Source organism: Engystomops pustulosus, chromosome 3 (genome assembly GCF_040894005.1).
Source record: "Engystomops pustulosus chromosome 3, aEngPut4.maternal, whole genome shotgun sequence".
Lineage (NCBI taxonomy): Eukaryota > Metazoa > Chordata > Amphibia > Anura > Leptodactylidae > Engystomops > Engystomops pustulosus.
In genome coordinates this window covers 108,062,562-108,079,289 of record NC_092413.1, presented here as the reverse complement: position 1 = coordinate 108,079,289, position 16,728 = coordinate 108,062,562, and the positions used below count along the sequence as shown (strand labels likewise).

The 16,728-nt window shown below is 37.9% G+C and overlaps 1 non-coding gene across 1 annotated transcript; it reads left to right on the top strand.

The window, feature by feature from the left end:
- The first annotated feature begins 495 nt into the window (after nt 1-495).
- On the top strand, nt 496-599 carry LOC140123268 (U6 spliceosomal RNA). The gene has a single exon (XR_011854598.1). It is a non-coding gene; the product is annotated as a U6 spliceosomal RNA (small nuclear RNA).
- Nucleotides 600-16,728: the final 16,129 nt, after the last annotated feature.

Sequence of the window (16,728 nt, the reverse complement as noted above, 5' to 3'; positions counted from 1 at the left end):
CCATAACAATCACATGACCTGCCCAGGTAGCCGCAGGACATGTGATGTGGACATGTGACCAATGACCATCTTCTGTCTTGTGTCTTCTCCATGCGGAGGAAATAAACAGACTGATTAAAAGGCCAGTAGCATTTTAATTCTTCATTACAGTGTATGTCACCAGCATTTTCTGCTAAGGGGAGCAAAATTTTGTATAACAACTAATTACATTATTACATTATATTTCACTGACTCATTTGTATATGAAATATGCTGATTCCTGGAATACCCCTTTAAGTATTTACTGGCAGCTCTAGTCAAGTGAGTTTTCTTAATAAGAAAATGTATATGAAATATGTGTTAAGATTTTGGTGCTCAAAAATAAAATGTACTTCTATTAGAAAGGAAATCAGGATCAAATGTGAAAATCCCAAGACATAACTGTTCATGCTTTCTTCCATCTCAATTCAGCAGAACAGTTCATTTGCAATGCTCTGTACGGTTAATGTAAAACAGGCGTTATCCCTATTGTGCACATACACCAAACTGGAGCAGTGCAGAGATTAGCATGGCGCCTGGGCAAGGATGATACGGAAATTTGTGAAGCTTTCCTATTTGTTTCCGTTATTATTCCAGGCTGAAAAATCCACTGGGTGTAAAACAGCCTGGTCTCTTCTCAATCTCTCCTTGGCAATGTTACACTCTGCATGTATTACTATCAATTAGGTAACATAGTGCAGCTAGGGCTGTGATATGCTGAGCTTTTCTGGAAGATATTACCTGTTAGATGTTTGTGATGCTTTTGAAGGAAGTCAAGTAATAGGAGGTCATGCTATATTAATTCCAGATTATAAACTGAGAAGTCTGGGTTCTGGAATAAATAATAGTGTCCCCATATATGTTATTTTCCAAAAAGGAATTTATCGAAATACAACAGATACATGTAAAAGACTAAACATTGCATGGCTGCATTAGCATAAACACATTCCTTAAGGATAAGCAGACTGGACATCACAAAGTTTGTTAATAAATATATTACACTATATTGAACATCTTTGCAAGTTCACGTATGTCACGTATATAGAGGCCTCTGTAGTGTACTGTAGAAGTTCAATGATAACTGATGATGGATCTATTGAACTATTAGTTATAGAATTTTCTGGGGGCTCCATCAGGGCACTGTAGGTAGTAAAGCTGTGAGGGCGACTACTAGGCTCAACTGTGGACTAGCCAACCCCTTTTTACTCACTGGGGCCCATTACAGAATGGACAGCCACTTATGTGTATTCCATCCATATTCTCTTTTGGACCCATGAACCACAAAGTATGGATCCAAGAGACTTCCACTTCATTTCAAAATCATTTGCCACTATAAAGCACCCTTGGGATGTTGCCACCAATTGAACGAAAATGAGTTATCACTACTGGACATAATTGGGAGGTCTTGTTCATTTGCTATGGAGCCCTTTTGGCAGCTTTGTTCGCCAAATGCAACTATAGCCATAATTTAGAAAATATTTTTATTGATAAAATTCTGACAACAACATGTTGAAATGTTAGCACTTTTTCTTATTTATAATGAAATTCCATCTACATTGCAATATATTTATATTTCAATATTTGATCCGAGCAGCTATGATTTTTCTTAATGGCACTGAAAAGAAAAGTACTCAGAACAAGAACAGAACGTCCTACCCCTCAATAACAATGATAGAAATAATAAAGGTTATTCTAGTTTGCACAAATATACAGAATTTTTTTGTAATACAAAAAAATACTTATTCAAAATTGCATTTTTGTCTGATTACAGTATATTTATCAGGGAAGTGCAATATTAGGATTATTACATGACAGATTTTCATCCATTTTCAAGGTTGTTCCCTTTTAAAGACAGCAAGAGGTGACATTAGATGGTATAAGGAACAGTACAAAAATATCCACTTTTTTGCTTTGCTGAACCCTGCTCATCTTAAAAGTGTTTGCAGCACATGGTAGGAGATAAGTACATGGGAGGGGCCTAATAATTTACCGAAGAAACTAGCATAGATTATAATGAAACTAAACACCAGTGCATCAGCCCAAATATGCTCCAAATTTATATAACTGTAAAAAAATTTGATTCAACTCATTCCACATGTACAAACACAACACCCCAGAGAGTCCAGCTTGCCTTCTAGTTGATTAACCCCCTGCATGTGGATCAACCATGAACCCCACGGACTCCAGGCAATCCAGAAAAAAGATGCTCAAGCGCTGTGGGGGAATAAGGTTTATAAAAATATTCTTTTTACTGAGTTCTAAATAAAAGCATATTTCTTGGCAAGGTGCATACCCATACAGATCATGGTATAACAGAAGGCAACCCATTCCACATGCTAATCTTAAAGTGCAACTTAGGTTTTTTAACGAAATTTCATAAATCAGAAAATCTGCATTAATACAGATGAAAATCTTAAACTTTGTGATATATTTTACTAATGAAAAATGTTCTGATATTCTTCTTCACCCTCCTGTACTCCCAACATCTATGGAGAATAACTAATCATGTCCCTGTGTCTTTTTTAAACAGTGTAGTTTAGACTTGGTAAACTGTTTAGATTGATTAGCACCACACTGGTCTCTTACCTGTAGTTTGGCTCTAGTTCATCATTAGTTCAACTTCTATTATTGATAGTTTCTCACACTAGTCACCTTACTTCTTTATCTCTGTATTGTATTAGGGTCTCCTAAGTTTTGGGCAAATCACTATTGATGCCGGAGCTCTGATATTACTTAAGAGTCCTGCCCAACTTTTCTAGGGGGTCGGCTATAAAAGTCTCTATCTTTTTTTCTGCGACACATTCAGTGACATATGTGTGTGCTCATAGTTGCTGTTTGTAAGGTTAGCATACGGCCGCCGTGTTCATATGTGTAAAGGGCCTTAATTGGGATGTTTGTATTAATTTCATTTAATCTGTTTTTCGCCTTTTTCCTGTAGATTTTCTCCTGGTGTGATACTTACCTATGACATCCATCTTCTTCCTTTCAGACAAGACTACTCCCCCTTCCGGACACAAGATTGTCGCAATTTTTTTCATCAGCGCATCTGGGCAATTAATGTTGTTTTGGGGCAAGCCTGCATGGATGAATATGGAGTTGAATCACAGAACATTTGTAATTCATTTAAAGAGATTTCTTTTATTTTTCCCTGTATGCAAATTCTGTAAACATTTTTGTATTTTTTTTAATGGATCTACAATTAAAGGGGTATTCCCATGTAGGCATTCATATTTAATTTAATTCATATTCAATATATATACATTTCTTCAACAACATGTTATTTAAAAAACGTACCAGTGTGAAGTTGATTTCACATAAATGTAGCTATGTTGTTTTTTAGAAACAAGATAGCTATCCTTGGATACGACCAACCGCGCACTATGACAGCACTTTGAGACTGACCACAGGATGGCTTTGGGACATGTGATACCTCCTAGCTATTTCATATGCAAAAACAATTTGTTTCTTTGTGTAATCACTCCAGCAGCGGTGTTTGCATACAATGACAACAATCTCATTTTCTAAGGGACCACATTACTACATTTATGGGAAATTATCTTCACACAGGTACATTTTTTTAATATCATCCAATTAAAGAAATGTATGCATATGGCAGATGAATTAAATTAAACGTGAATGCCCATGTAAGAATAAGCCTTAATGTATCATGTGACCAGATGTTCTGCTCACATTACTTTAGATTATTCCTTTTATACTTAATGCTATCTCGTTTATTTAGACCATGACTAAGACCTGTTGAGTCAAGGCGAAATGCAATGGTCCTTCTGTGGGCTATCTATCTATCTATCTATCTATCTATCTATCTATCTATCTATCTATCTATCTATCTATCTATCTATCATATCTCAAGTGAAGAAGAGTTTATATGCTGACTACTATATGGTGCTGGCATTTTACTGTTTCTTCAGTGCCTACCTTGCTTCAAGATCATGTCAGTGTACCATGGCCAATAGACACAAATGAAAAGTACTTCGTAATTTGTGTATATTTTATATATGTAAAATATTCCTACTCCCTGTTGCTGAGATGGATTTTATTATTGTCCAACAGTAAAGAGAGGAAGACACATCATAAATGCATTATAAAAAATAGGACCTTACATATAATGACAAATATGCAGTCCTCCATAATGTGTCAAATAATGAAATCGTGTAAATAGACAAATATGTGCCCAAAGTGGATGGACGCGTATAAATAACAGCTTGCAGAATTTCGGGTCTGTTAATGATTAAACAGGGTGTTAACTGAAGCTGATTAAGCAAACCACAACATTTATCCAATCAACTTCAATGAATACTTTTGGAGTGTGACTGGTGCCCCAGTAAAATCAGTTACCAGAGTGTTTTGTCTGGAAAATATAGATGTTGTCCCCAGGGTAGGTGAAGATCAGGTTATGCTCCAGATGTAGTCTTCCTGTTTTAGAGCAGTAGGCATTTCATAAGAAAAAGTATTGAATTGTAAATGTAATTAAGCAAAAACATCCACATCCATATGATATCCACTCTCTGGGCCAGGTAAGGCTTTGTTGGAAATAAAATTACATTCACAGTGTGATACTCCCAAAGCAAATGACCTTTAAAGTAAATTTTTGTCTCTACATTCTTCAACACAGTGAAAGCCCCCAGAATATTTGTTTGAAATGGGAGCCTATGGGTAACTGTCCCTAACTACTACTAATTAAAACCCCCCCAAAAAGGAAAACATGTCCTACACTGCTTTCAACAGTCTGCTTCACCTTATTTCAACATAAGGGTATTCCTGGTATGGCCAAATTGAATCAAAGCATATGGAAGAGTATTGTGTCTGTGTTTTCTCAAACTATACCACATGAAGCGGTCCAGACGGAGGTCACATGGGACTAATTTAACTCTGTACGCTTTGAGGCTTAAGTTATTTATCAGCTGATGGCTTCTTCTCGATGATTCCTGGAGGAGAACACATTTGTCTGTAGATGTTTCAGTTGGCTCAACAATACCATTCCTGGGTGAAGGTTTTAAGCTTTTTATCATCCTACAGCCTGAAAGCAGATATCCTCCAGGATGAATTCCTGGAAGCCGCTAAGCTAATGTTTCATCATTTTACAGGCTTTTTTCATGTCCCCAGCTAACATTTACATTGAGCATTCTTGAAATTTTATAGAGATTGTACTAGTGAAGCCTGTATATCACAATAATACAACCATAGGAGAAAGTGCTGAGAAAGCACTTAATAGGTTTGTCAGGAAACTGTACCAATGACTCTCATAAATTGCTCTAACAGCAACTGAGGGTCTTGTCATATGGCAATCCCTTCAATCTTAACTCATTGCAAGATCCCTTTCACAGTCATGTCAAATATATATTTAGCAAAGTTGCTAGCAAATTATAATATGGATAATGTCATGAATGACCCCACACTTTTCTTCTTCATTGCCTATTGAGTAGACTCACAACATACACAATAGTTGTTGCATTGTTGACACACCATATTTAGTAAATAATTACATTGGTCATGAAATAATAATAATGAAGACTAATTTCCTTATAAAATGTGCAGTTCCTTCGTTTCTTCTTCTTATTGGGAATGATACCTTGTGCGTTACTAAGTTAATGTGTACCCAAGCATTTTCTGCTATTATCATCGTGAATGGACTGTATCACAGTAAGCAAGGATACACCCTAATTGTCAATACTGATATACTCCACATCTCCCCTGTAGATATGAAGGCAGAAAGTCAGCAACATTTTTCCTTTTGAGATCTGTACGGTACATGTATGAGCAGTTTCATCCCATTCAGATTTATGGAATTTTGTCATTATGGAATTTGTCACTTGAGAAAACACAATTTTGGGTATTATGTTTAACCTATTTTTAAAAATCTTTGTGTTTTTTGCATTCTCCATAACTGTATATTGAAAAAAAAAATGTTGAGGTTTTGCAGTTTACACTCTAGCCACAAGGTCTAATAATAATTTAGCACTTTCTGTTGTGTGGAGATCACTCCTCGGTGAACAGTAGATGGTGGTCATAGCCACTAATACATCTAAGCTAACAGTATTGAGCAATAACAAATCAACAAAAGGTAGCACTCTCACAATAAACATTTAGGGGAAATTTATTACAGCCAGGATTTGCGACTTTTCAGCCAAGTGGGCATTAAGGGGCGTAGAGTGGGCCTAGGTCATAGCGCATCAGCATCAAGGCACAGGCTATAGCAGAATTTTTCAACAGGCCAGATCTGGCATAGAATTCAAATGGGATCACGATTAACCAAGAAGCAGGAGACTCTTTGTACATCAGACACATAGAAGCACATTTACTAAGGCTTTGCACCGCTTTGCGCCGCACTTTTTCGAACTGTGCCCTTTGTTCAATGTCGTTGCAGTCATGTCTCACGCGACCCTTTTTTTTGCGCAGGGCGCTGGCTTCCACAAGTTAGGGGGCGTGCTGTCAGACAGTCCGACTGATTCTGACTGAGTGCAGGATTTAACTTTCAAATTGTGTTGGACAATACACCTTCTGTGAACTTCGATGACCGGGTAAGTAAATGTGCACAGATAGTTGAGCTTCACGACTGGTGCACGATGAGCCAAGTCATGTCGAGCACATGCCCAGGATAATTTTATAAACACTAATGTTAATTTTAAAAAGTTAATGAGTAAAAAACATGTGAAAACACATACGGACAGTTTTCTGTCAGACCTTGCACAGGTATTTAAGAAGTGCCTGCGCCACATTTGAAGCTGTGCCTAGGCATCATGCAACACAAATTAAGGGGCGTTCCGGTGCTCAGTGTGTTACCGTGTGCCAGATTTAACATGCTAAGTCCAACAGAATTGTGTTGCACGCCCTATGTTAGAGGTGCAGAGAAAACAGTGGTGCCAGATTCATGAACAACGTGCACCTGAATCTGGCGCCCCCTGCATATAGTGCAGTTTGCACTGTTGTTAGTAAATGTGCCCCATAATCTCTGTATATATCAATCAGCTTTTTGAAATATCCTTTGATGATTACTGCCTAGTGTGTATAAAATGCTGTGAATTTTCAGTTTCATGCATAACATGTCTGATGAAGAGAACTAGTATTCTTAAAAGCTCTCCATCAAATATACTCAGTTAACCTCAAAAAGATATCTCCTGATTCCTTCACTCATCTTCTGGTATATTGTTGAACACTTTGTATTAGTCATAGATCACATTTGTGAGCAGTGCTGCCCAACCTCCATCTGTAGGGATTGTTCTCATACTCTAATATCATTGTTTATTATCAAGACCAAAAGTGGACACAGAGGTCAGATCCCCATCAATAATATTGCTATCATATATTCTATTCGCATAGCATAACATTGAAATATTTCTTCAAGCAAAAATGGATTGCTGACTAGATCATGCAAAAAAACTCTCTTCATAAAATCCAGCTTGAAATGTGCAGAATGTGATGCTTTGTGTCCCTTAGGTACAAAGAACTTTGATTTTCCTTGTGCTTTGCCTCTTTTAAGTAGGAAAAAATGGAAGGATTTCATGATTGACTAATATAGTGCAGCAAATGGGTTTTCCTTATGTACATCCTAGCTTATCTCCAGAGACATGCCTCCATATTGTCTCAATTTAGATAAATCTACCACCCATTATTAATCAAACTATATCAGCTGAAAAGTGGATAAACAAGAAAGGGTGAAATGAGAGAGAGAAGGAGAGATATTCGTTCTCATGCCAAAGTTTATTAGTGTGCTGTTTTGTTCTCCTCCTGGAGTTTCCTGTGCTTCAGTAATGAAATCCAGGCACATACTTGAGCTTTCTGTCTGAAGACATCTGCATGTTTAATGCATACAGAGCTATCAGGAAACTAAACATTCAACAGCTTTGCATATAATCAAGACTATTTTTATTTGACATAAAATATTTTCCTTCCATATGCAGTGTTTCCTGAGGTGAATGCTGAAAGCGCACTCGTAGACGCTGAAAACGAAGGTGGTCAAATTAGTCATGAGATGGCCCGATCATGTTTACTGTAACCAGACCGTCAAACTGCAATGTATGAGACGCAAAGAACAAATGCTGCTACATACTTCTACATAATTACTAAGGAAGCCTCATGTTTACTCAGCTTTACAATCATTTTAAGAAAAAAAAGTCTGTGAGTAACTATTTTTTCTAATATATGTACATTGGGAATGACAATACCATATGTCAAGTTAAATTAAACACAAGGACTGGTGATGATTAGTTCTGGCTCATCAAATAAATGACATACATAATCAAAAATGAAATCGGAAATTGTTGGCCCCTCGCATATAATTTTGGTGGAGCCTCTTCTTTTCTACAGAATTTACTCAGGAATAGCCCAAAACATGATGATAAATAACATTAATTCTCTATTAACCCCTAAAGGACACTTCAAGTTTTGACATTCAGAACACTGTGGCTGGATCTAAATCTAAACCAGGGTTGGAGCTGCTTTATATTTTTGCTGTGTCTAGTGCCAACAATACAAACACCAGCCAACACAGAACATGTATTAATTCATTGACCCCAATATAGGATGGATTTTTGTTACTATGACGCCTTAAAATTGTTAAATCAGTATTAGCTTTTGTGTGTGATATATTTAGTCTGTTCTGGATAAATAGTTTACAGCAAGACTAAAAAAAAAGGTGTCAGCCATACATTTAAAGTGCTACATCTCTAAATGATAGAGTTTGTGTCACAGTGTGACACAGTTCACACAGGTAAATGTCTGAAGACACTTAATCTTCTTAGCTGTAGGAGGTGCTGAGCTGTTCTAAATCCCACTGCTCTGGTCAGATTAGTACATAAGAAGTGCTTGGGTAGAAGCGAAAGCGAAGAACTCATAGATCGTAGCATAATAAATGTTGGAGTTACTACAATATTTTGCCTGTGAGTTTACACAGTGTCAACAAAATGTGCATGGATAACCAGACTCTAACTTAATAATTCATGGTGCTTGCAGGAAAATGCCACAGGCTAAAAAGTGGAATGTGTCTCTTTATGGGTTTTGTTAAAATCTCCACAATCAATTACTAATGAAACAATGTATGAAACCAGAGTGAATCTAAGCTTCTATGGAAGGTAGCTGCAGGATGATACTTACCGTACACTCACCGGCCACTTTATTAGGTACACCATGCTAGTAACGGGTTGGACCCCTTTTGCCTTCGGAACTGCCTCAATTCTTCGTGGCATAGATCCAACAAGGTGCTGGAAGCATTCCTCAGAGATTTTGGTCCATATTGACATGATGGCATCACACAGTTGCCGCAGATTTGTCGGCTGCACATCCATGATGCGAATCTCCCGTTCCACCACATCCCAAAGATGCTCTATTGGATTGAGATCTGGTGACTGTGGAGGCCATTTGAGTACAGTGAACTCATTGTCATGTTCAAGAAACCAGTCAGAGATGATTCCAGCTTTATGACATGGCGCATTATCCTGCTGAAAGTAGCCATCAGATGTTACAGTGTACATTGTGGTCATAAAGGGATGGACATGGTGAGCAACAATACTTAGGTAGGCTGTGGCGTTGCAACGATGCTCAATTGGTACCAAGGGGCCCAAAGAGTGCCAAGAAAATATTCCCCACACCATGACACCACCACCACCAGCCTGAACCGTTGATACAAGGCAGGATGGATCCATGCTTTCATGTTGTTGACGCCAAATTTTGACCCTACCATCCAGTTTCTGAAATACTCAGACCAGCCCTTCTGGCACCAACAACCATGCCACGTTCAAAGGCACTCAAATCCCCTTTCTTCCCCATACTGATGCTCAGTTTGAACTGCAGGAGATTGTCTTGACCATGTCTACATGCCTGAGTTGCCGCCATGTGATTGGCTGATTAGAAATTAAGTGTTAATGAGCAGTTGGACAGGTGTACCTAATAAAGTGGCCGGTGAGTGTATATTCCGGCGTATAAGACGACCTGGTGTATAAGACGACCCCCCTACTTTCCTGTTAAAATATAGAGTTTAAGATATATTCGCCGTATAAGACTACCCCTTTTCCAACGCATACAAAACACCGGTAAAAATTAAAAAAAACAGATTTGAATTTAACATGGTCCTTTTTTTAATTTAAATTCTTATGACATGCAGTTATATAGCAGGAAAACTGTCGCTCATAAACATAAGGTATACAACAACAACATTACCATCGTCCATTTTACTGTAAATGTTACCATACTGTACCTTAAATTTTTATTTTATTAAATATTCCATGCCATGTACTCAGAAGCAGGAAAAAAAATTCCAAATGCAATGAAAATGGTGAAAAAACGCATTTGCACCATTTTCTTGTGGGCTTGGATATTACGTCTTTCACTGAGCGCCCCAAATGACATGTCTACTTTATTCTTTCGGTCGGTACGTTTAAGGGGATACCAAATTTGTATAGGTTTTATAATGTTTTCATACATTTACAAAAATGAAAACCTCCTGTACAAAAAATATTTTTTTGATTTTGCCAACTTCTGGCGCTAATAACTTTTTTATACTTTGGTGTATGGAGCTGTGGGTGGTGTCATTTTTTGAGAAATTTGATAATATTTTCAATGATATCATTTTTAGGACTGTACGACCTTTTGATCACTTTTTATAGATATTTTTATATTTTTCAAAATGGCAAAAAAGTGCCATTTCCGACTTTGGGCGCTATTTTCCGTTACAGGGTTAAACGCATTGAAAAACTGTTATCATATTTTGATAGATCGGGCATTTTCGGACGCGTCAATACCTGATGTGTTTATGATTTTTACTGTTTATTTATATTTATGTCAGTTCTAGGGAAATTTTAGGTTTTTTCATCATAATTTTTTTTTTTTATTTATACTATTTTTCAGACTCCCTAGGGTACTTTAACCCTAGATTGTCTGATCGATCCTATCATATACTGCCATACTACAGTATGGCAGTATATGGGGATTTTCCTCCTCATTCATTACAATGTGCTATCAGCACATTGTAATGAAGGGGTTAAAAAGAAATAGCCTCGGGTCTTCGGAAGACCTGAGGCTACCATGGAGACGGATCACCGCCCCCGATGACGTCACGGGGAGCGGCGATCCCAGGTAAGATGGCGACGCCCATGCGCCGCTATCTTTTTGAGGCTGCCGGCAGCTTTGCCGGTAGCCATCGCTGTGAAAACACCCGCGATCGGTGCTAGCAATATGCAGCAAAGACTTAGCGGGCCCGTGAGCCCTCTCCATGCAGCGCGACCCGACCGCCGCCGTGAATACACGGCGGGCGGTCAATTACCGGCATATAAGACGACCCCAGACCAGACAGAAGATTTTTCTGTCTTCAAAAGTCGTCTTATACTTCGGAATATATACAGTAATTTTCATGGTAAGCAAACCTTATTATGTGAAATCTACATATTCCAACTCTCCAGGAAGGGTTTCTCTCTCTCTCTATATATATATATATATATTGACAGACAAACAGAAATGAGGATTTCAGGACTGGAGGTCCTTTTCTTATCTCTACAGGCAGAGATGGTATTTAACTTGGTGGGTGGTGTTGGTGGTCATGAGCTCCTGGCTGCTGCCCAGACCACTCATATCATAATATACTACTGCTTTTTACTAAAAATCTGACATTCAACTTATTGGGTATTATTAATCACTAGGCAGGATCCTTGGAACAGGAATAAGACTGCCTTTGACGTTCTGCTGCCCATCAGATTTATTAAAGGGGCTTTGGCAGTGTTCTTCTGCACTAATGGCTGTTAATCAAATAGTCAAAAAGATAAAATGTTGCATGTGATTCACACACCAGAAGGCAGCTGGAGCGACTTTGCTTCTTTTTGTGGCACTTTTTAAAAAGTCACAGTACATAAATCTGGCCTTGCAATGCCTTTTGGTGGCAAAAACTTCCCTGTGCATTTTTTCACATCAAAAAGTTCCAAAAACAATTGTGAAGTAAAATGTGAAGTATACTTAAAACATTAAAAATGTGGACAAAAATACCATCATCATGGCCATTCAAGTAGAAAAAGTAGCTACCCCAGCAAAATATTTTAAAATAAGAAATGTGTGTTACTTTCCTCTTTAGTTTTGGTACTTTACCAATGATTTCACTGACCATTCCACATGGCCACATGGTTGTGTGAGATAAGGAGGTGACTGCAACGCCTGTCTCTTTAAACTCATGACACATGCTACTTTTTGGCTAGATACTAGTCTACTATTCACACAATCTCTGTATTGAACTCCAACTTTGTTCAGAATGGGATATTTTGAAAGGAAAGGTAATAAGAAGTTATTTTTCCATGCAAAGATCTTTTCATCTGCTCTTTGCTTGTATGGTTCTTCTTTCCGAATGTACTATTATTGTCAATTGTATGTAATCCTTCTTTATAACCATTTGAAATAACCAGCAGAATTTTCTACAAGAAAAGATCAAATGCATTGAGATTATTCATCTTCCATACATTCTATTTCTTCTTGCAGTCCACCCATACCTTTTCTTCTCTTAATCTACAATATGTTACTAACCTCTCCATTCTCTTGTATAATCCACAATTCAAAGGCTGTTTTCTGTGAAAAGAAAACAAATTGAGTTCCTAAAGCCAGGAAAAAATTTGGCAACATAATATTGAAGACACGAGTCCACATACTCAGATATAGAAAACTAATTTTTTTCAATTAAAGTCCTTTATAGTCCATAACTTGGGGTGTTTTCCATAATTTACTTTTCTTCATGCTTTCAAAGAAATCATGGTGGAGGTTCACTCCAAGGGCCCCAGTTTGCCTCTTTCACAGTTAATATCTTTCTCTAATTTTTAAAAGCAAACTCACAGCATAAACCTCAAGCCATAACATAGAAATGGAATGACCTGAATGTAAGGAATGTTACGGTAGTAGGATGAATTCCATTCCAATGCGTAAAAGGATGCTTAAAATTCATCTTCTCTTCTGGATCAAAATGTGGCCCCCATTACACAATGATAACAGGCTGTTGAGATAGTATCTGAGGAATGAGGATTATTTCTGACATTTTCCTCCATAGTTGAACTATTTTATGAAATATTGGTAGTTATGATTCTTTCGTGATGCAGTCCAATAAAAACTAGTAAATCTCTGGAAATTCAAAGATGATGTATTTATGAGTAATTCACTTACAGAGCAATTTCATAGTAGAAGAGTGAACATACACTGCTCAAGTAGGTCAGGAATATTTGGTTTGTTAGAGACATTTCAGGATGAACCTAAAATGAACTGTAACCTTTGCAGATAAACTTTATATGACCTTCTCTAAACTTTTGAATGCACATATCCAAATGTTAGATATTTAATGACTTTTTAGACAGCTCATTGTTACCTAAGTGGCTACATGGCACAACTCACAAGATGAGGCTCATTTACTAAGGGTCCGTCGGACGCATTTTCGTCATGTTTCCTGACGATTTCCATTTTGCACCAAATTGCTCCGGGATTTTGGTGCACGCGATCAGATTTTGGCGCATCAGTGGCGGCTTGCACGCGACAGAAATGGGGGGGGGGCGTTGGACAAACTGCGGAATTTAAAAAAGGATTTGTGTCGCAAGATCAAGCACTCACATGCATCAGGAAGAAGAAGGTGAACTGTGGCGAACCTCAGTGCGGAAGCGACGGATGCAGGAACACGGGCGCACTAGTTTCGTGAATCGCGGCAGACCCAAATCCTCATCGGACAATGCACCGCGGGATCGTGTCAGGACCGGGTAAGTAAATGTGCCCTGAAGTCATTGTTTCATGAATCACCCCATAAATGTCCTGTTACAAGTAGAATTGCTATTTTAGCAGTCCTCCTCATTATGCTGTTCACATTGTGACATCATGAGACCAGGATAACACCTAACCTTATTGATCAACAGTATTTGAGGGTCTTCAAGCATAATGTTCTGAGCCAGAAGTGGCCCCTGAGTTTGGAGTGTCACATGGTGTCATCAGCAGGTTGCAACAGATATATAGAGAGACTGGAAGACTCACAGAAAGGAATATACAGTAGGCATCCATTGGCCAAACCGAGGACTACTTAATTGCAGATGAGCAAGGTCTCCATGTTAGACAATCTGCAAGAGTACCTGACCACACCACTAGGCACAGGCGTCACCTATGCTGGATGAGGTACTAGTGGGTCTTATCAATAGATATCAGTTCTGTCTTATCAGAACTGTCCCACACTTTGCAAATTGTTGAGTGAAAAGCCCAGCTCAATAACTACTGTAGGCTTGTTGAATAACATCTTTAATCCAGTAATTGTGCCTGTGCATGACCTCATTATTAGGGGATGCCTGCTGAAGACTAGGGGTTCCTTAAATGGAATGGCTTGATCTTTCTTTAGACCTGAATCTCATTGAAAACCTATGAATCAGTTAAGTCGCCATGTGGAGGCTCATAACTCTGTAACCCAGAACCTCAATGACACACGCGTCACCATTTAAGAAAGTTGTACACTCAGCAGATAATTTGTAGATTTAGTTAGAAGTTATTGAGACATTGGCATTTTTATGAGGATATATCCACCACTGTTCAATTTCAATAATTTGAGATGAGGAAATCACCATTGCATACTTGTACTTACAGTAAGTGCCCTAGTTTAATAATATAATATCACTGTTGGGTAGGTGTTTAGCTGTCCCTAGAAATAACATGTTCTGTCATTTTGTAAAAGGGTTGTCCTATGAAGGTAAGTCCTTAAAGGAAATCTACCACCAGGATCAGGGATTATAAACCAAGCACACTTACATGCTGGTGTGTCCCATATGGCACTCTTTTTTAGCTTCTTATGCCCTTAATTTTAAAAAAAGGGCTTTAAAAATAATGCAAATGAGTCTGAGAGGCTCTGGGCTCCATTAACAGCTATAAAGCCAGAGCCGCTCAGGTTAATTTGCATAATGTAAACCCTTTAAAAAAAATAAGGGCATAAGAAGCTAATAAAAAGAGTGGATCCTGGCAGAGGGGACACACACCACCATGTACAGGGTGCTTGGTTTACAATCCTTCATCCTGGTGTTAGTTATCCTTTAACATGGTTTCACATATGCTCTGCAATCAAAAAACATTAGTTTAAATAATTTTGAAGTGCATGCATTTATTTAGTATGTAGAGAGAAATAATACAATACCTCGGAAAATGGGAGAAAGGATCAGGCATATTATAATCAGCACGATCTTTCCTCTAATGTTAGTCAATTGCAGATTTGTGGAGGTCTACACACAAACTAAATTGATATTCAACAACCATGGCAGGAGCAAATGTAACACCTACTGCTTGAATTTTTCCTTTTCCAAGATTAAAGTTAAACGGGGTTAACCACTTTCTGATAACATTTTAGAAATATCATGTCAAGCTATCACAGCCGCAGTCACAAGATTTCGCCATGTGACCAGCTCTTTTTAACAATAAATTACATGCTATCAGGAAAGATGTATATGGAAACTATTCATTTTAAAGAAAGGACAATGTTCACTTTAGAACTTCACATGCTAGTACACAGCAATGTATGTCACTTCTAAGAGTGATAGCAAAGAGGCCAATCTCTTTAAAGGTAACATGAAAAAAAAATAAAATAAAAATAAACTTAACCCTTTCCTGTCTCACATAATAAAATATTACAGATCACAAGTTGTCACTTTGCATATTTGGCACATAATTAACAGTTCCTCTTCCCCTGTAATTTACAGTCTGTGGCCCATTTACTTATACCAGGAACTGATTTGTCAGCACTTATTATTATTGTTACAGGGGAACATTCTTCATAACTGGACCCCCTGCTCTATTATTATATATATTACATATAGTGTAAATGGATACAGTATATACTGATAGCAGTCACTGATATTCTGTGGTGAGATGTGTGTGTACTGAAGCCATTGGGTCATTAACATATCAAAAGGCTTTGAACAGTAAGAAGCCACCATGAACCAGGTGTGAGATTCCCTGTGTGTGGGTCTATCCTGAGAGGGTCTTAGGATGGAGTTATAAGGGTGTGGGTAGGGACTACACACAGGGATATTTAAGGTGGAAGAACCAGAAATCAATCTCTCTTGCTTCCTGGCCACCCTGGACAAGCAGCACTTAACTAAGGAACCAGGTCATATATTGTGTGTGCTTTCTGTGTATGTATATAACTTTATCAGAGTAATTATAACATAGTACTCATTATAATATAGTAGACTTTATACGTGTACCTATAGATATCCCAGGTGTTCTGTGTTTTACCATATATACATAACTAAATGTCTACAATGAGTGTGTATATATTAGTGTAACTACATGTACAACCTGTAGCCGTATCCCATTCACTCGTGGATCAGTGCCCTGCACGTGTAGTAAATATATAGATGCTATTGTGCATGAGTCTCTATATGTACATGTATATGGTCAGGTACTGGATGTGACTCCTGCTTCAGGATATATCCAGGAGCTGCTGTAGTGTTAGAATATATTGTATATACATACACACTACTGGGGTCCAGAAGGGGTCAGGAAAAGAGATATGTGTGCAGTTGTGTTCTCTATGTATTTTGTATTTTATGTAGTTACTTTGTCACATGTATGTTGTTAGTAAAGTCTTTTTGTATATAAGTATCTGCGAGGGTTGTATGTTATTCCTGTGATATATGAAGGACTGGAGTAGGTGCTTATGTAAATAGCACAGACTAAGGGGCTGGACAGAACCACTGAAGCCTAGAGGAACTGAGC